At 43.4% G+C, this 21,691-nt stretch overlaps 1 protein-coding gene across 3 annotated transcripts in view; it reads left to right on the top strand.

Annotated features, from left to right (window-relative positions):
- The window catches only part of GDPD5 (glycerophosphodiester phosphodiesterase domain containing 5), a 327,641-nt gene that overhangs the window by 69,664 nt on the left and 236,286 nt on the right, over positions 1–21,691 (top strand). For 2 of the 3 annotated variants that reach the window (XM_054015850.1, XM_054015847.1), the window contains exon 2: positions 10,365–10,449. The exons of the other annotated variant lie outside the window; for it this stretch is intronic. The gene's annotated coding sequence lies outside the window, so the exon portion shown is untranslated. The remainder of the gene's footprint in view (positions 1–10,364; positions 10,450–21,691) is intronic. 3 annotated transcript variants of the gene reach the window in all.

Genomic DNA, 21,691 nt, shown 5'->3' with positions numbered 1-21,691 from the left:
ATTGTGCTCACATCTCTCCTCTACAGCTGTGAGACCTGGACACCATACAAACGGCATATCAAACAGCTAGAGGCCTTCCATATGCAGTCTCTGCGTGCCATTATGGGGATCCGTTGGCAGGACAAAATTACCAACCTGGAAGTTGTCCAAAAGTCAAATGCCACAAGCATCGAGGCCATGCTGCTAAAAGCCCAACTATGCTGGGTTGGACACATCATTAGGATGCCTAAATATCGACTCCCCAAAAACATTTTTTATGGAGAATTGGCACAAGGACACTGGAATCAAGGCCGACGCAGAAGGCACTACAAGGACAGCATCGAGAACAGCACACACTTCGGGGCAATAAAACCGGATGACCTTGAGAAGCCTGTGTTAAATAAACTAGCATGGCAACACACAGCACTCAGAGCTTTCCAAGCCTTTCAAGAGGACAGAAATAATCGACTGTTAGCTGCAAGGGAAAAACGTCATACTACTGCTATCGCTACCAAGATGCTCACCAAGGACTTTGTCTACCTGATCTGCTCATGAGCATGCGTCACCCCAGAACGCACAAAAAGAGAGCATGAAAACGTCATCGTCAAACCGACAAACTACACACACACACACACACACACACACACACACCCACACACCCACTCCATTGTGGTATCTAAGCACCAAACATTCATAATTTGAATTAATGCAGTGTGAGTGACTGACTGAAAAACTTGGCATTTACATACAGAGGTCATCTTTAAAATGCTCTGATTAGTTCTCCAACATCCCTGTCACAGTTAGGTAAATGCTCCTCTTCACACACCCCCCTCCCCACCTTAAGGATGTCAAAACTGAGGCAGAGAGTATAAGGGACTTGCCCAAGGCCATAAGTAGTACTTGATTGTTTCTGGCTCCCAGGCAACAAAGTCATCACCTTTACTCTTGCCTGTTAAATGTTGCGCATTGGGAACTTTGGTACAGAAACTGCCACGGCAGGTCCATCTAATTCTATATTCTGTCTCTGGTAGTGGCCTATGCTGTAGGTAAGCAAAAGAAAAATCTTCTAATAGAAGATGTGTAATGCTACTCCATGACTTGTTCCTGACCCCAAGCAAGTGACCAGGTTGTGCCCCAATTGAGAGCTGAGAGATCTTAGGCTGCCTATGGTCTCTCTGTTCTTCAAACTGAACTGCACTCTCTTAAACAGACGGACAACGATAGACCGTCTGATCCGCATACAGAGTGGGTAGTGTTGAATGAATAGACATTTTGCTCATTAATAAAACATTTTAACCTCCTAGAACACTTTAGATCTGAGGCTCTTCAAGCAATTTGCAGATATGAATGAGCTTAGCCTCTCCAACATGCCTGTGAAGCTGGTAGGGAAGCATTGTCCCAGTTTGATGGATGGGAAACTGAGGCACGGAAGGCTTGAGTTGCCACAGAAGGGCTCTGTGGGAGAGCTGAGACTATAATCCTGATTTCCTTAACTCTCAGTTTGGTGTCTTTTTGTGACCATCTTTCCTCCCAGACACGAACACTGCTGTGACCTACATAGCCTTCCCGAGGGAGAAGAAAGAGACCAAGGCTGGCTGGCTCAACAGAGGAACTTCTCTAAGGACAGATCTACGCTATAGCCGGGATTGATGCTCTGAGATCGATCCACCAGCAATCGATTTAGTGGGTCTAGTAAAGACCCACCAAATCGACAGCAGATCGCTCTCCAGTCAACCCCTGTACCCTACCCCTGACGAGAAGAGTAAGGTAAGTCCATGGGAGATTTTCTCCCATCGACATCCCTCCTCCCCCCGCAGTATCTCGACTTAAGGTACATCGACTCCAGCTACGTTATTCACATAGTTGGAGTTGCATAGCATAGGTCGATTTACCGCGGTATTGTAGACATAGCCTAAGCTTTGACCTGCACCAAGGCCAGATCTTCATGGTTGATACCTTCTTATCAATGGAATTTGTGCCAGCAAATATGACCTGAGATACTGATACATTTTATCAAATATTTATTATCAGACCCCATCAAAGAGACCAGTTTATGTGGAAGTGTGTATTACTGGGGGAGTGGCAGTGACCCCCTCTATTTAGGCTGCTTAACACTTTTTTTCCCCATAATGAAGTGTGAACAATTAAGTGCCCTAGCGCCTCCATAGTTTGCACCAGGGCTTTGAAATTTGGCAGGGAGATAGCCCTGGGGTCAGCGAGGTGTGTGGTGTGTCTCTTCCGCCCCCCCTCCCTGCCTAATGTAAATATGTTCATATTTAGCTGCATTCGGAACTGGTGAAAACTGCCACTTCCCATCTTTCCTCAGCTCATTGCAGCTTGTTCTTGGCTTGTTGCTCCCAAACCCTCAACCGTCTATTAACACTGCACACGCACTGCTCTAGCATCTTCAGTCAGCGTGTCATGTTGTCAGGGTTCCCTCCCCACTCTAAACTCTAGGATACAGATGTGGGGACCCGCATGAATGACCCCCTAAGCTTATTTCTACCAGCTTAGGTTAAAAACTTCCCCAAGGTACAAATTCCTTCCTTGCCCTTGGTATCGCTGCCACCACCAAGTGATATTAAACAAACATTCAGGGAGGGCCACTTGGAGCCCTACCTCCCCCAAAATATCCTCCCAAGCCCTTATACCCCCTTTCCTGGGGAGGCTTGAGAATAATATCCTAACCTATTGGTTACAAAGTGAGCACAGATCAAACCCCTTGGGTCTTTAGGACACTGAAAAACAATCAGATTCTTAAAAGAAGTTTATTTAAAAAAACATAAAAGAATCACCTCTGTAAAATCAGGATGGAAGATAACTTTACAGGGTAACAAAAAAGATTCCAAACACAGAAGATTTCCCCTCTAGGCAAAACTTTAAAGTTAAAAAAACAGGGATAAACCTTCCTCTTAGCACAGGGAAAATTCACAAGCTAAAACAAAAGATAATCTAGTGCATTTCCTTGCTATTACTTACTATTTCTGTAATATTAGATGCTTAGTTCAGCTATGGTTTAGGGAAATGTATTTTTCCCTGCCCTGGTTCCTCACTGTCTCGGAGAGAACAAAGGAACACGAAAACAAAAACCTTCCCCCACAGATTTGAAAGTATCTTCTCCCCTTATTGGTCCTTTTGGTCAGGTGCCAACCAGGTTATTTGAGCTTCTTAACCCTTTACAGGTAAGGAGGGATTTTATGCTACCCTTAGCTGTATATTTGACACATGCTCATTGTGTCACTGAATGGGTCCCGGGCAAAAGTGCTGCTGCTGCATTTTGTGCACTGAAGGAGGCAGGCATCTGTGGATGAAGTACTGTGTAATTATGTCATTAAAACCTGCAGGCTAGGCCCTCAGCTGGTATAAATTGGTGCTGCTCCGTTGACTTTTTTTGGTATGTAATTTCTATAGTACCTCTTGCTGTGACAATTAGGTGCTTTAATTAAAATATTTTAAAAAATAACCCAAACCCTACAGCACCCATGGCGTCTATAAGTGGTAGCACAAAACTAAAAACACAGCTACTGTAACTTGCCAACATGTCTTGCACTGAGACAATCTATGTAGCTTATCAAAGAGAAGATGCTGATCATAATTGATATGTGCCTATGTGCAGCAGAGCTCTAACTGAGCAGACAAGGTCCAATAGTTAGAAGTTGTGGCTTATTTCTAGCTTGATTTTTTTTTCCCCAGCTTTAACTTCTCAACAGTAATCTGGGGTATGGAAATGGAAAACTCTCCATCACTTGAAGTCTTTAAATTGAGACTGTGGATGTCTTTCTAAAAGATGCGCGCTAATACAAATAATAAAAAAATAATTTGGCTGCGAGCTACCTGGTTTGATACACTTTCCTGTTACAGATGTGAAAACTAACTCCTTCCACTGCCGGAATGGCTGGTTGAAAGTTTCTGACCTGTGTTCTGCAGGAGGTCAGAACAGATGGTCACAGCGGTCCTTTCTGACCTTAAAATCTCCCCTTTTGCCCGCTACCTGGGTGGCGGAAGGGGGACATCCTTACTGGCAGCAGCACCTACAACTTTTACCAACCTTCTACTCTTTGAGCAGTGGCTTGGTAGCATGTGCGGCAATCAAGCTCCTAGAACTGTCAGAACTCCTTCCTCATCTTTATGGCCTCCGTTTGCAAATGCCTTTTTTTGAGGCCTGGTGCCTTTGAGTCATAAGTCAGAATCAGACTTTCTAACGCTTGTGCCTGTCAATTATTTCCTCAAGAACTAGGCAGAAGTTTCCACTAATTTTAGTGTGTTTGGGTGTCAGAGTGTGATGCCTATAAATATGGGCTTAAAGATACAGGGAAGTGGGGGAAGAATATTCCCCCTCAACTGAGGGTAGGTGTGTGGGTGTGGCAGTGCCATAGGGGATAAGATGTCTTGTAAGAGGACGGCAACGTCCAGTGCTCGCTCGCTCTCTCGCTCGCGCTCTCTCTCTCTCTAACTCCCTCGCCACTTGTCAAGCCACCCGACAGCTGCCGAGCTGCACAGACTAGCTAGGTGAGTGGTAAAGGTAAGGCCATTTCCCTCCAGCAGGCATAAGATGGTGGGGGCGGAGGAGATTCTGGCTTCCAGCAGGTGGAGGATGAGGGAGGGGAATCTTCTGTCACTTCTCAAAGCTCAAGGGGAGCAGGTACTGGTGGGAAAGGGTGAGGCCAAGTCAGAAGGGGAGCCAGGGAGGGGGGTAACTTGGGAAGGGGAGGAGCGAGAGCTCCAGGGGAGAGGATGGGAGCTGAGGAATTGAGGGAGTAAGATACAGGAAATTCAAGGTGGAGCAACAGGGTTAGGACATCTTCTTGTCCCCCTTCAACTTTGGGGCCAGCATGACCCCACTTACTGCAAGGGCCTGATCTGCAGAGGTGCTGGGCACCTGCAGTTCCCAATTGGCTGCTTGGCACCTCCAAAGATATGTCCCTGAACTCTGTGTTTAGGCAACGTCTGCCTTCCTGTGTAACCCAGCTGGAATCGGAGATCGTTGGTACAGCAAGCGTGTCACTTGGCTGCCCCGACAGCCATCCTGCAACATCCCAGTGTTGTGATCGTCAAAGCAGCGCAGGGGAATGTAACTCTGTCTTCCATTAATTTTAATGGTTAACTGCCCTGCGTTGCTTTGAAAACCTCCACCTGTGTGTCGTCTTGATCAGAATTGTTAATGTGTACCGTTGCAGCATTTCAGTTTGGGGTTGGTTGGCAATGTTCTACTGCATGGACGCGGTCTCTTTATCCAATCCCAGGAGGTGAGGGGTTAGGCCAAAAGCATTTATTGCTAATGGTGGCATAATGCAGCTTTGTGTTGGCTAGTGAGGTTATGTATAGCTTTTTCCTGACAGGTGAACTAAATTGCTTTTTATTTGCCAAGTCTTAATCTGAAGGCCTGTGTCTACATTAAAGAATAGATTGTGTGCTTAAACTGGTTCAAGTGTGTCCACACTAGTTATGCTGAAATGGCGTGGTTCATGTCCGTGCTAGTACTGTTCTAAATTGCTTTGGTTGTAATGCTCTCTGGTTACTTAATTCACAGTTTCTGATAAGGATTTTGAAAGCAGTGGATTTTGAGATTTCAATAGGCTACAGATGCATAAAGAGATAAGTAGTCTAGGCCTATTTGAACCGTTCCAGTGTGTCTATGTCTAGGATAGCAGTAAAGTGGTTCACAGTGCAAGAGTTGAGATTGATGTGGTTCTTAAACTTGCTGAATATCTAATCTATTTAAACCAGTTCTTGAGGTACAGTAAACTTCTCTAGTGGTAGATAAAGCAAAGGTTCTCAGTCTGTCTGACTAATGTTTAACACAGCTGAGGAAGCTCTGTCCCTTACGTTGTATTTGATGTCTATGACTTTAGCTACAACAGGCAAGATGCAAAAGGAACCTGCAGGGTCTAAATTCCTGTTGTGGCAGGTAAATGGATGAAACAGCTGATTGGAAAATGGAATTTTCGTCCTGTGGGAAACGGTCACGTTTTGAAGTTTTGTCCAGAATTGGTATAAAAAGTAGAAATTGCAAGATATTCTGTGGAACAGAAATTCCAAATGTTTCAATTCAGAAACATTGAAACCACCTTAACAAAAACATTTTGTTTTGATGTCGTAATATGTTTTTTGATCAAGTTGAAAAAATGGAAAGTAAAAATGAATTGCCTCATGCTAGTTCTGAACTGTTTCAAAATTTTCCATCAAATTTAGTCTGAATCAACGCACTCCTGCGAAACGTTTAGATTTTAATGAATCAGCATATTCTGATAAGTTATTCCATCAATTCTTTGGACTAGCTCTAGCTTAAACCATCCCATCAGCCTTTCGAGTTTTGTGAAGAGGAAAACGCTACCTTTCCTGTTGTAAAAAATTTCTAATTGCACTTTGCTCAAAACCAGCTGAAGTTTGATAGCTGAAATGTGGCATTTAAATAGTCTGCAGTGAAGACTGATGCTTTTTGTTAGATGCCAAACTTAGTTGCTTTAACACCTAGCAAAGTTTAGATCTGTACGAAAATTGCGAAGTCTGTAACCATCTGTTCTTAAAATGATTTTGCAATTTAAAATCTTAACATCTGTTCTGAGTGACCTGTAATCTCCACCAGAAGCTAAGAATGAGCGACAGGGGATGGATCATTTGCTGATTACCTGTTCTGTTCATTTCCTCTGGGGCACCTGGCATTGGCCACTGTCAGAAGACAGGATACTGGGCTAGATGGACCTTTGATTTGACCCAGTATGGCCGTTTTTGTGTTCTTATGTTCAATAGCTCCATTCTAATTACCACTGCTCACAAGGAGTGAGCAGGAAGCAGCTGATGTCCAAGAAGTTTATCCTCTAAATTACAGTCTGTCAGGCATATTGTACACTGTCACCATCACGTGAACCGCTGCAGGTTTCACCAGAGTGGGTTGCAGTTCCCCTGCTGGTTGTTAGAGGTTGCTGTGCCGTTTCTGGAGCAGGCAGTCAAAACTGGTGATCTCTGAGCTGGGTGGAGACGCCTGGTAAATCTGGCCTCCTTCACTCACTGTACCAGTTTGTGCGTGCATTTTGTATACGTGTTCAGGACAAATCTAAATGAGCTCTTTGTGTAGGTGTATTCCTAGGTAGTGGGAGCTCCTCCAATTCAGGAATTAAGACTCAACAATAGACTTGGCAAGCCAGTCAATTGACTGTCTAGTTCACCACGTCAAATATTCTGGCAAGAAGGCCCTGAGGTGGGTGGGAGTTAGCTTTTTGATTGGAACGTGGTGCCATCAAGATGCCCGAAGATGTGTCCGACTGCCTACCCAGCATAAATGAATTTTAAAATGACTTTTTTCTTTTATAGTTTGTTTTATTTCTGTTAACTTCATTTTTCTTTTTGTTTTTGTAACTGTTCAGTCATGAATAATGTTGATATGGAAATGCTAACCTAATATTGCTAAAAAGATAATTCTTTCAATTTTTTTTGCACTTCATTTCATTTGTGTGTTGTTTAAACTCATTTTTCTGAGTTTAACATAACTCTAAGTAACTTGTTTTTTGTAATTAGGCATAAGCATCTATTTAGGGCTAAGCCAGTTGAAGACCATAAAGTCTTTCTCCTTTTTTTGTTACTATTCTAATAAATTAGTATGTTAAAATATTTTACCATTTACCAAAGTCTGACCGGTCAATTGCATGATTATTTTTGGACAAGTCAGATGCCCAACCCTATCTCAACAATACAGTACATAACTGAACCCTATTGATTGCACCTGCCTTGATATGTATTCACACAGCACTTTCTAAACTCCCAGAATGCTCTAAACACTGTGCAAACCTGAAATGGAGTCTCTGGAAGCAGTCTCTTCATTTGGTTGTTTCGAATTCTTGGTCTGGAATCTGGAGGTGATGTGCCCAGGGTTTTATAACAACTCAGATTTTTAACCCTATGCAGTATTGTAGCCGTGTTACTCCCAGGATATTAGAGAGACAAGGTGGGTGAGGTCATATATTTTATTGGACCAACTTCTGTAAATGAAAGATCTGAAGAAGAGCTCTGTGTGGCTCGAAAGCTTGTCTCTTGAACAGAAGTTGGTCCAATAAAAGATATGACCTTACCCACCTTGTGTCTCAGATTTTTGTAATGCAGTCCACAAATACCTACTATGTTACAAATATCCTCTTACTGACTGAACAGCTTAACTTTTTGCCCTTTCACTATCTATGCTACGTATTTAGGCTGTTTTCATTGTGCTTGCTGAGAAGTAAAAAGTAGTCTGTTTCACTTGTATCTATTAAACTTTTCTGTGAAGTACGGGAGCGTCTGAAGGGTGGTACTGGAAACTTTGCTGGGGAGTGATTTAAGAAAACAAAACCCTTTTGTAATGGTTTTAAGAAAGTATCCTGGAAATGCTTCTACTGGTATCACATTTGCAATAAAGTGCTAGGCCAGATTTGATACAACAGTGTCGCTTTAATTCAGGCTTAATTTCCAGTGCTGTTACTTGAAACGTATGGCCAGTCCAAGCAATTTACATAATTTTGTGCCTTTTGGGTTCCAGTTGGCACACAGCAAAATTTTGTGGTAGAGTTTTCTGGAAATCCCCTGATCACACCACAGGCTCCTAACTCTTTGTGGTAATGGCATTATTGGTTGTGGGGTTCTGCTTCCTGTGTGAGAGTCAAAATAAGACACAATTTCCTGTCTGATTCCGCGTCACTAATGAGCCCTTCATTAACCTGACTAAGCACAGTATCACAGTTTAGTCTTCTGAAATTAGATGCTGAATTAGGAGACAATTTATGGGGAAGGATCTGCAGAACTGAATAAAAACCCTATCCTAGCTGTAGAATTCTATATGGAGATTCATAAAAACTGGTAGAAAGGATAGAGAAGTTTTAGTTTTGTTCCTTTTATTGTGTTCATTCCTCTAAAATTAAGTAATCAGGCAACCTTCACTTACGAAAAATACCCTCTCAAAGCACTCTAAGCTTGTGGCTGGGGGGCAGTTTCGGACAATGTGTGTTTTCAGAACACAACTGGGAAACAACCGCACCTTTCCGCTGTAAGTGCTTGAGATCAAAGATTGGTTTTATGTGACACAGACAGACTAGGCAAAACAAAGAGAGAGAGAAAAGCCCTGGAATATCTTCTGTGTTTTGTAAAGGCAGTAGGCCGGTTCTGTGTCTCGTCTAGTAGGCCATGATCCAGCAAAGTAATTAGGTACATGCAATGTCCCATTGAAGCCAGTGGGGCTAGGCATGCACTTAAGTCTCTTGCTAAATCAGTCTATAATGGGAAAGCTGTCTCCAACCTGAACTATAGAGCAGCTACAATTGTTCCATAATGCCATAAGATAGGCATACGGATATAAGTATATGCTACAGGACATACAGGTACAACACAACAAAGTTATTTATTGTTGAACTATAACATTCTCTCTACCCCGTCCCTCCCCCAGCCTTCTTGTAACTAACCATGGGATTGTAACACTGCATTGAACTTGTATACATATAGCCACATTCTGATGTAAATTTAATTTTTTTTTTTTAAGGTCAGGCTTGACAAAGCCCTGGCTGGGATGATTTAGTGGGGGATTGGTCCTGCTTTGAGCAGGGGGTTGGACTAGATGACCTGAGGTCCCTTCCAACCCTGATATTCTATGATTCTATGAAAAGAGCTGCACGGGCATCCCTGTCTTTTGCCCTGGTAAAACTGAGCTCGGAATCGGGCAAATAACAGGTGATGTGATGCTATATTTGCTCTTTGAAGTATGGCTCCCACACTAAGGCATAGTTACAGCAACTCGCTAACAGCCTCATGAGACTTCTCCCCACAGGAGTAAACATCCAGGTTATATTTAGATTTTAAAAGCCCAGAATCTGCGGTACAAAGTCTCTTTTGAACGGATGCGATTGATATCCGTGTCAGCGGCTGAGCAGAACTTGTTTCTAAAAACAGCCCATCATATTGTTGCTCTTTTAATGACACTCGTGCCCAAATGAAATGAGCCCTTTCAGAGAGAAATAGACAATAAAACCATAATACATTCCAGTTTAGCGTAGAGGAACTACACAATGCAGAATGAATGCCCCAAGGGTTCTTATTTAGCTTCTGTGATAGTAATAGAACAGCTGGCTTTGGTTCCAGGGTGAACCAAACCATGCTAGGATGCACATCTGTGGAGTGAGTTGGAAGGCACAATTTATGGCATAAATTCATACATGGGATGCATTAAGATTTAGATTCTGCGGGGAGGTGAGCTGCTAAGTGGGAAAACATCTAGTTTCCTGGGCTACTCTGTGGTCTGACCAGAAATACCTATCTGGGTTAGGTAATGGACTGTGTCTTGTAACTACTCATCTCTGGATAGAAAATGAAGAGACAAAAACTGCAGAGACCAAGATTACATATATATATATTTTATTCTTTCTCAGCACTCACAGCACAGTGGGTCTACCTCCCTTAAGTCACTCTGGTTCCTGGCTGAAACTTTGACAGTACAGACAAGTCAACTTAAAGGTAAGCAAAAGAAACAAGATCAAGGTTTTTTCCCCCCAGTATCTCATAGTCCTGCTTCTAACTAGCTAACTGCTACAGTGGCTTCTCCATAATGTTGCTCTGCTCTGTTTAAAGAGCAACCTTTCATGCCTAGAAGTAACTGCTTTTCAGTGTTATGTCAATGACGTTTGTGTAACACCGACAGACCCTGATTGTCGGTGGGCGGAATCGAACCTGGGAATTCTGGAGCTAAATGCATGAGCCTCTACTGTATGAGCTAAAAGCCACATGGTCCTTAGCTAAGGCTGTAGCAGACTCATTAACCTCTAAGTGGTCTCTCTGCCACTAGAGGGGACAGAGCACCACACCCAGGAGGGGTGTGTGTGTTACATTTGCATAAGAATATGTGATGTGTGGGGTTACAAAAGCCACTAAAGTTGCTAATAAATCAGAAAAAAATACTATTTTTTTAAATAAATGTTTCTAATTCCTATCCAGAATCTTGCACTAACAAGAGGTGTGTATGTGTCTGTAGCAGAGGTGGGCAAACTTTTTGGCCTGAGGGCCACATCTAGATATGGAAATTGTCTGGCAGGCCATGAATGCTCACAAAATTAGGGGTTGGGGTGTGGGCTCTGGGGTGGGGCCAGAAATGAGGAGTTCAGGGTATGGGAGGGTGCTCAGTCCTGGGACTGAGGGGTTTGGAGGGCGGGAGGGGGATCAGGGCTGAGGCAGAGGGTTGGGGCGCAGGAGGGGGTTCGGGTGCAGGCTCCGGGCGGCGCTTATCTCAACAGCTCCCGAAGCAGCGGCATGTCCCCCCTCTGTCTCCTACGCGGAGGCACGGCCAGGTGGCTCTGTGCGCTGCCCTGTCCACAGGTGCCGCCCCTGCAGCTCCCATTGGCCGTGGTTCCCTTTGTGTAATAGATTTTACAGCTCACGGCTGCATGGAAGAGTCTCCTCCTAAAGGATTTTGTACACTGTGAGACCCGGTTTCAGCCCTGGTATAAACGGGCATAGGACAATTATTTCAGTGGAGTCGCACCGGTTTTCCTGGGACTGACTGTGGCACTTGGATTCCATGCTCTCGGCCAGCTTGCCAGAAGGGGAAGCTATTTAGCTGCTGTGTGGCAGGAGGTAGTGAAGGGACTAATACTCTGCCCTTTAGAGTGTCTCTGCCATTTGAAGGTCTTGGAGAACTTTGCAATTGTTCTAACTCTACCCCTGCCATTCACCCTGCTGTGTGGGTGATACCTGCCCATTTCCAGTTCACCAAACCGCTGTTCCTTCTTCCCTCCAATAATCACCCCAAAGGCTCTCTCCTTCGGTGCTGCCGACAAGGAGCAAGTAGATAGTGAACTATATGGGAAAAAAAGCATACACCCAAATGTGCCAGATAATCCTCCTCCTGGACTTCAGTCCACCCTCTCCTACCTTACATTGATAGATTCCAAGGCCAGATGGGACCGTTCTGATCATCCAGACTGACCTCTTGTATAACAGAGGCCGTCGAACTTCCCCAAAGTAATTCCTTTTAAATTAGAGCATCTCTCTCCAAAAAATACCCCTTTTTCTGTCCTGCTCACATTGTCACCTCTTCAGGTAGGGACTGTCTGCATTTTGGGCTAGCTCCTTAAGAACTCGGGGCCAATTCGGTTCCCTGCCTCCCAAGTGCTCAGTACCTACCCACAACAGAGGCCAGATTTCTAGAATTGCTCCGCTCCCATGAAGGCACCTACATGTAAATAAGGGCCAGCTGACCAAAAGAGCTCAGCAGCTCCCGTCCCAGCAACACCCTCTCCAAGTCTGACCATAGAGCTCTGCATCCAGCATGCTGAACTCTTCAGAAAATCTGGCCACTTATTTTGGTGCCTAAATGGGAACTGAGCTCTTCTGGGAAATCTCTTTTGTGTCTTGTTCAGCGCTGAGTACACTAGTGCTATGGGAAACCTGGAAAACTTGCTGGAACCAGTCCTTGTGAAACCACCAGTTGGACTTTGCAGACCCAAGTGCATTGGATGGTTGGGATAAACCCTAAAGCCGGGGGTGACTCGTTTAGTGGCCTGAGGTGTGGATGAGTAGATTCTATGCCCAGGCTGGCAGTCTTTTCCGATAACTGGGGTAAGCCCCATAGCTCTTGGGTGCTTATGAATGGAAGATGTCGTTACCTCTCTAATGTTCACCCCTCTCAAACCTTTCTGCTTCAGAAAAGCTGGCTAAAGTGGGGACAGAGAATTAAAAGGGCATAAATTAAAGCCAGCCTTTCTCAGGAAGTGGTTCTGTAGGTTCAGAATAAGTCTTGCATCTGTGGTTTCCGGTTTCTGTAATCAACTTCCCCTCTGCAGCCTTTGCTGCCTTGGGGGCCTAATGTTCATTTCAGGCCTTCACCTTGACCATTGTTGCTGCTCATGCTGCATTAGCGTAGCTTTTATATTGTGTAGATACCTTGCTGAAACTTTCTGGTCATATTTTTCACCCCCGTCAATTGAAACTAATGTTAGGAGTTGGGACCTATCAGAAGCTCTTGACATTAGGGATACTGAATCTTGCAGTAGGAGGTAGAAGTTGACAGCAACTTGCAGCCAGTTCATTTTCCAATTTGCTTTTAACCTTTAAAGCACCCTGCTGACTTGTATAGTGCTACCTTCATTCGCCTCTGTGACTGGCTTGCCTGAGCCAAGGGGTGTCTCATGAGCTCACCTAGATTTCAGTATCCTGGCCCATGTCTAGCTCAGGTTGGCCCATCCAGGCCTTCCATTCACAGAGTAAATCACAGTCTCTCAGTGACCTAAGTGCAAAGTGTGGCCAGCAATGGGCCCTGACCTGGCCTGTCTTTTTGGGTTATAGTAGAGAGAAAATCCATCCTTCCTCTCCTGGCTCACCCAGGAACTGCCATTTGATAGAAGCAGCCAGCCCTTCTTATTTGGTCTGCTGGGCCCTCATTGGCTGCAACCTGCTCTCCCGGCCCTTCTAACTGTTGCTGGTTTTACATGCAGCTGAACCTGGGAGGTCTTTCTAGGCAACCCCACAGGTCCCAAACTTTCTGCCCTCCTTTTCTTAAAGGGTCACTTTCTGGGGCGTGGTGCATCAAGGCAGCAGGGTCTCTGGCAAGGGGCAGCAAATGCCTGGTACACCGCATCACACCCTCTCATTTCTTTTTATTGGTACTAAACAGCGTGGGCTTGCCTTTCCTACCTCTGTTTAATACAGGTTTTACAATCCTCTTATTTGTAATACAATAATAATGAGGAACCTCGATAAATGTCTTGTTGCGCTAGGCATGGTACAAACCTAACCAAAGACAGGCCCTGTCCATAAGAGCTCACAATTTAGGTGACAGGATACAGCACAAAAATGGGATGATGGTGAGTTGGGGGGATGTTGTAACAATAAGATGAACAATCTTTTGCCTCAGTGACCTGCACTAAGGGAGATCCCTTCTAAAGAACCTCATGGAGCTGTACTGTTTTCTCTCAGCCAGTTTGGTTCCTGAAGTTTTGATCCCGGCCCTGAAATCAGTCAGAATGAAATCTACAAATGCATGGGGCACAAGCATTGATAATTGAAGCTGCATGTCTAGGAAGTTGTTTGTATTTTTTTTTTTTTTGTTTTTTTTTGTTCGGTGTCTGCTTTGAAGAAGTCTCCGCTTCTGCTGGTTCTGGGAATAACAGACCAGGAACTGGAAAAAGTAACTTGTCCTTAGCGTAAGCCATTCAGTTCTGGGATATCTCCCATAGTGTAAGCGCCGGGGCAGCTTGGGGTGGGAGGAGGGTTCTGTGTAGCTCTTAAGAACATAAGAAAGGCCGTATCAGGTCAGACCAAAGGTCCATCCAGCCCAGTATCCTGTCTACCGACAGTGACCAATGCCAGGTGCCCCAGAGGGAGTGAATCTAACAGGTAATGATCAAGTGATCTCTCTCCTGCCATCCATCTCCACCCTCTGACAAACAGAGGCTAGGGACACCATTCCTTACCCATCCTGGCTAATAGCCATTAATGGACTTAACCTCCATGAATTTATCCAGTTCTCTTTTAAACCCTGTTATAGTTCTAGCCTTCACAACCTCTTCACAACCACTTCACGCAAGGAGTTCCACAGTTTGACTGTGCGCTGTATGAAGAGGAACTTCCTTTTATTTGTGTTAAACTTGCTGCCCATTAATTTTATTTGGTGGCCCCTAGATCTTATATTATGGGAACAAGTAAATAACTTTTCCTTATTAATTTTCTCCACATCACTCATGATTTTATATATCTCTATCATATCCCGCCTTAGTCTCCTCTTTTCCAAGCTGAAAAGTCCTAGCCTCTTTAATCTCTCCTCATATGGGACCCATTCCAAACCCCTAATCATTTTAGTTGCCCTTCTCTGAACCTTTTCTAATGCCAGTATATCTTTTTTGAGATGAGGAGATCACATCTGTATGCAGTATTCAAGATGTGGGAGTACCATGGATTTATATAAGGGCAATAAGATATTCTCCGTCTTATTCTCTATCCCTCTATTCCTAACATCCTGTTTGCTTTTTTGACTGCCGCTCCACACTGCGTGGACGTCTTCAGAGAACTATCCACGATGACTCCAAGATCTTTTTCCTGACTCGTTGTAGCTAAATTAGCCCCCATCATATTGTATGGAGGCTTTCACTAGTGGTTCCCCTACTCTTTGGAGTCAGCGAGTCACTTCATTTCTTTTTTAAATCTCACCTTTGAAATCCTTCCCTTCCTCTTGGCTTTGTGAATGATGCTCTGTAAAGCCTCCGATGGTCTCGGTGAATGGTCCTATGTATTTTAAAAAGCATATTGTGAGCAAGCGTGGCATGAACGTTTTTGAGAACCTGCCTGTCTGGAAGCGGGGCAGGTTTCAAGTACACCGCTACCTCAATATAATGCGACCCGATACAACACGAATTTGAATATAATGCGGTAAAGCAGTGCTCCGGGGGGCGGGGCGGGGCTCCGCACTCCTGTGGATCAAAGCAAGTTCAATATAACACAATTTCACCTATAATGCGGTAAGATTTTTTGGCTCCCAAAGACAGCGTTATATCGAGGTAGAGGTGTATGTTTCAGTACCCCGCTTGCTGTTAATGGAGAAGCCAACAGAGCAGACGGACAGCAGTCAGTGTGTTTTGTGGGTCTAATTTTAGGGCTGGCTGCTGCCCCAAATGGGTAGCTGGATTGATGGGTTTCCCTCTGAACCAGCCAAGATCTAGCCATCTAGTGAGTTGCAGTGACCTTAATGGGCCTCAGGTAGCCCCTTGCTTTGGTTACACATAAAGCTGGCACTGCTGGCCATGTCTATAAGTGTATTGGACAAATTAATTTACTTTCTGTTTGGGTAGAATCTTGTGAAAGGAGCTCTCTTGAAACAGAGAGGAACTGATCCAGTGTTAGGAAAAAGCTTTGCAAACTAGGGCCAGCTCCTTATTGTGCCAAAGTGGTTGGCTCTGTTCCTCTATTTTGAGTTTGGTATTTCTGTATGGTGCATGTATAAATCTGAGACTAATTATTTATTGCATGCAGTGTTGTGGCGGGTGGGTGGGTGGTTGCTAAGCACCAAGGATGTGCGTATCAAGTTTAGTGGTTTTTTTTTTTTTAATCAACAATCATCAGTGGAGATTCAAAGTTTTTATTTTTTTATTTTTTCAATCCACATGTTAGTGTACTGCGAGAAAAAGGCATCGAGAACGTGTGGAGAATTTTGAAACTTCACTCTGAAACTGCTACTGAAAGGTTCTGAAAGGAACCCTTCAGTTGGTGCATGTGACAGTTATGGCTATGTAAGAACCGTACTACCTGTTATCGGGCAAGAAGACTTGCATGATACTGTTGAAGCTGCATATGTTGGGTTCAAATCTGTGGGTGAGAATACACGGCTTTAATAAGTGCTCGGAGACAACTGTGTTTCTCCCCCTTAGAGAACATAATGCACCTCTACCCCAATATAACGCGGCCCAATATAACATGAATTCGGATATAACGTGATAAAGCAGTGCTCCGGGGGGGCGGGGCTGCGCACTCCAGCGGATCAAAGCAAGTTCGATATAACACGGTAAGGTTTTTTTGGCTGCCAAGGACAACGTTCTATCGAGGTAGAGGTGTATCTTATTAAGTTATGAAAAGGAATTGGGAACAAGGAGAGAGATCTAGACAATGACCTACATCTCTCCCTTGAGGCGTTTAAGGGGATGCTGTCAAGTCAAGCAGTTATAGGACCAACATGTAGCTGTGTTGTAAAATCGTCCTTGCCTAACTCCCCATGAATGGAAAAGTGCACATGATGCTTTCCCCCTCCAGCGAGACATGGCGCGTGGTGGTGTGAGGTTTTTTGGGAAGAACATTGGGAAAAGAGGAGGCTTTAATATACCCCATAGCATCAGTGCAATACTGGTGTAGTAACCCTCACCCTGATACTAACACCTGCTGCAGCTGTGATGCAGCCGCAGAGAATGCCGTCCTACAGAGAGACAACTAGTGAGTGGGCAGCTCTGGCTGGGGAGGAGGTTCTGAATCCACCTGAAGGGGCAGTTGGTAAAAGCTGTTAGAGAAGGAGAAGACTCGAAATGCTGAGCTAGCAGATGACCCATCACCCGAGTAGGAGGTGAGGTAATAAAAGAAGAACGGGAGAATAAAAGTAGGGCACTGGGAAGAGAGGAGGTTTCAGGTCAGGAGAAGCAGAAAAAAATACTCGGGTATGTGAGCAGGTACTATTAGAGAAGAAGAAGAGGGAAATAAAATCTATGCTTTGCAGAGAGAGCGTATCCAGGGAAAAAACGGAAAGGAAACAACTGGTGAAAAAGAATTGATGAAAACAGATCCTGAAAACAAAGCGAGAAGCCCACCAACAAAGGACCTAAAGTACATGAACAGAAAGAATGACTGTTTGAACCTCTATTGAATGAATACAGTCCAAAGATGCCTGTTGGTCAAGTGAGGTCCATGAGGTGAAGAAACCCTGCTTGTGGATAAACTCGATGAAAAGATGTGTAGTCACAGGAACATTGAATTTAAGGAGCGCTTCAAGCTGAAGAGAGGCAAAGAACAGGACAGCAAGAGTGGAGTTGGATGTACAGCCAAGAAGAGGAAAAGTTGATTCTTCTCTGAAGTGACATAGTACATTACTTAATCTCTCTTGTTCTTGCTAATAACAATGCATTTGGTACAATAGAAGCTCAGAGTTACAAACTGACTGGTCAATCACACGCTTCATTTGGAACTGGAAGGATGCAATTAGTCAGCAGCAGAGACCAAAAAAAAAAGCAAATACAGTACAGTACTGTGTTAAATGTAAACTACAACTAAAAAAAAAAAGGGAGAGTTTAAAATTTTTTTGACAACCAAACAGTTTCTGTGCTTGTTTCATTTAAATTAAGATGGTTAAAAGCAGTATTTTTCTTCTGCAGAGTAAAGTTTCAAAGCTGTATTAAGTCAAGATTCAGTTGTAAACTTTTGAAAGAACAACCATAACGTTTTGTTCAGCGTTACGAACATTTCAGAGTGACAAACAATCTCTGTTCCTGAGGTGTTCGTAACTGAGGTTCAAGCTTTTTGCATTGTTGGCCAAGGAGAGAGAATTGCCAAAAAAACAAACAAAAAATTCCCTAGACTGTTCAAATTCTTTCAGTCTTATTGGTCTCAGGTGCTAGTAATACCAGGAAGGAAATTTTTAAAATAAAACTTTCATTAAGACCCTGCCCTTTCTTAAAATATTGAACATATTCAATATTCCAAGTAAATAATAATCCTCTGATAAGAACTAAATATTAGTAATCGCTATGCCTTGCCACCAGTAACACAATAAGGTCATCTAGTTGGAAGAGAGAATTATCTTAAATTTCCATCTCATTAGATTATGTAAAACAGCCTGGAGAAAGCTTAAAAAGTTAATAAAAAGGAGGGCTCAGGATAAAGAGACTGATTATTATGATCTTTCATTGCAGCATTGACTAACACTGCTGTAATTAGGGTTTCATGGAAAAGATGACTACATCCTGACCAACCTAGCTTTTTTAGGGGGTTTATAACTTGACCATAAAAATTCATAAACTTGGCTAAAACTTGGCAAAATGCTCCTTCCATGGTGGACATTTCCATTTAAAATATAGCCTCCATCTCTCCCTTTTCTTATTTTCCATTCCCCTTCTTAAATTGCACTGGAATACAAGCTAAATTGCAGTTACTTTACCCCAGTTTACTGGGGATATGCTCTTCCTTTCCGGCTTGTGGAGACAATGGTTACTATTTTGGAGATTTACTTCTCACATATGGAAATTGCCACTACAAAAGCAGCAGTAATTAGTCTCCAGCAGGTGGAATAGCTTTTCAGCCTCTGGCTGGTAGAAAGATCTAGTGGGCAACTGCACTGCTTGGTGTACTCCAGCATGACAGCTATAATATACATGTGGATGCTACCAGTTCTTGGGTTTCTGCTTCTGCGAGCAGTGTCTTGCTATGTGGATTAGTTAAAGACTCAGTCTGAGGATTGGCCTTGTGCTTTCGGTTTCACTGAATGCGATGTTGGTAGCCTCACAAAATCAGAATGGCCTAATCTCATCCACTTTCTCTTACTTCGACCGACTTGCATTCTAAAAGTTTAAGTGCAGTGTATAGTCAGAAAAGTGACTCTAAATGTGACATTGTGTGGTTCCATCTTTATAGTGCCTGGAGACCAGACTTCATCAGTTTACAGGTCAGATGGAGTCTTCAATTACCAGGCCCACAATAGTAGCCTGGGCTCTGAAAATTCAGCCAGGATCTCTGCCTCTTATCACTACCAAGCTTCTGCAATTAGAACTTAGCCAGCTGTTGTGGTGGTTGATGTGGGAGTTGGGGCAGAATCCAGCTTGTTAGTCCACAGCTATGTGGGCTCCGCAATACTAAGAGGAGTGAAGTCATCTTTTGTGCCTGTAAAAGGAGCACAGAGAGAGAGGCACAAAGAACATTTATGCTGAGTAGAAAGGCACCATGTTTATACCATCAGTTTTCTGATTAGAACACTCTAAAACTAAATAGTTATATAATATTTATAAGGCAATGTCGTGTCTTCACACTGCAAGCGACTTATTCAAACCCTCATGTTCATAAGTTTTAGCTAGTGAACCTTGCAGAGCAATATTCAAAACAAAAGTCTCCGCCACCTTTTCCGAGGTGCCGAGCAACTACGATTGAAAGTGCTCAACACTTCCAAAAATCAGGTTCTCAGTGAACAGTTCAGAAGCGGCACCAAGATTCAAACCTGTTCACGGACAACATTTGTCAAATAACTTTTAAGAATGAACAAATTCATAAAAATCGAAGTCTGCTTGTAGATAAATCCAAAATTCCTTTAATTAATAATTTTCTTTGCCTATATTGACTAGTTTTAGTGCATGTCAAAGGAGCAGTGGAATTATTTAGTGATCCAAGGGATAAAGGACAGGTTTCAGGGTAGCAGCCGTGTTAGTCTGTATCCGCAAAAAGAACAGGAGTACTTGTGGCACCTTAGAGGCTAACAAATTTATTTGAGCATAAGCTTTCGTGGGCTACAGCCCACTTCATCAGATGCATAGAATGGAACATACAGTAAGGAGATACATATATACACATATAGAGAACATGAAAAGGTGGGAGTTGCCCTACCAACTCTAAGAGGCTAATTAATTAAGATGAGCAATTATCCCCAGGAGAAAAAAAACTTTTGTAGTAATAATGTTAAGTATCCTCATACCTTCTTGTCATTATCACTACAAAAGTTTTTTTTTCCTCCTGCTGATAATTGCTCATAATTAATTAGCCTCTTAGAGTTGGTAGGGCAACTCCCATCTTTTCATGTTCTCTGTATGTGTGTATATATCTCCTTACTATATGTTCCATTCTATGCATCCGATGAAGTGGGCTGTAGTCCACGAAAGCTTATGCTCAAATAAATTTGTTAGTCTCTAAGGTGCCACAAGTACTCCTGTTCTTTTTCCAAGGGATAAAGCTGCTTAAAGGGAATGGTAGGCTGGATATCGGGAGGTGTGACTTGGTTACATCTCTTAGGCTGGAATAGAATCCAATAGCTTCGCTCTTTCAGAAGCTTGATTGGACAAACCTTCCGTTTACAGCAGGAACCAATCCTGCACTGTAAGATGGGGACGACCCATTTTAGGACTTTCCAATGTCGAATAGTGATAATTTTATATAGTGCATGCAACTCGCTGTAGAACAGTGTATTTGAAATTCATGTCAACCATGTAGCCAATGCCAAGGAAGTGTCTATTAAGTTTTAAAATCAGAAGAGATCTGAATAAAAACAAACACCTCCCTCCCTCAAATCTTGAGGAAACTATCTACAGCTGGATTTTTACCTGGGGGGAGGTTAGAGCAGATAGCAATGGGAAAGGAAAACTTGCTGCTAGCTGACATTGAGTGACTGAGTGGAGCTGAGTGACTGTAGAAGAATGCGCATGCCACTTCACGTGGTGAAGTGATTTACTTCATTCCTTCCATAAGGTACCTTTCCGACTAAATTAGCTTTAGAAACTTCTAAATAACTTCCCTGCTGTTTTTTATTTTTTTTTAGCTCTGAGGATAATTTGCAGTCACCTTTACACTATTCTGACTCCTTAAAAGGAGAAATTATCATTTGCTGGTTAGAAACATGTCTGGGGTCCAGTGCATCCCAGTTTTTAACTTCGTAGGTCGAGTGATTTGTTTTACATCTGTTTTGAAATGAGAAGTTAAGTGGGGCTGCCAAAGAAGCTGGAATCTAGAAGCTGTGGTGATGTCGAAGGGATATTGGTCAGGAAATAAAATATGGAAGGTGCATTTTGTCACAGTAGAAAAGTTAGCCAGTTAATGTCTGTTAGGGGACATCTACGCTGCGATTAAAAATCCATAGCTGGCTTGTGCCAGCTGACCTGTAAGGTGGATAGAAAGCTGGCTAGATCGTCAGGCTCAACGGGTAGTGATCAATGGCTCCATGTCTAGTTGGCAGCTGGTTTCAAGTGGAGTGCCCCAAGGGTCGGTCCTGGGGCCGGTTTTGTTTAATATCTTTATTAATGATCTGGAGGATGGTGTGGACTGCACTCTCAGCAAGTTTGCAGATGACACTAAACTAGGAGGCGTGGTAGATACACTAGAGGGTAGGGATCGGATACAGAGGGACCTAGACAAATTAGAGGATTGGGCAGAAAAAAACCTGATGAGGTTCAACGAGGACAAGTGCAGAGTCCTGCACTTAGGATGGAAGAATCCCATGCACTGCTACAGACTAGGGACCGAATGGCTAGGTAGCAGTTCT

Source organism: Malaclemys terrapin, chromosome 1, assembly GCF_027887155.1.
Source record: "Malaclemys terrapin pileata isolate rMalTer1 chromosome 1, rMalTer1.hap1, whole genome shotgun sequence".
Lineage (NCBI taxonomy): Eukaryota > Metazoa > Chordata > Testudines > Emydidae > Malaclemys > Malaclemys terrapin.
The sequence above is the reverse complement of the archived record's forward strand: the minus strand, read 5'-3'. Positions and strand labels throughout refer to the sequence as shown.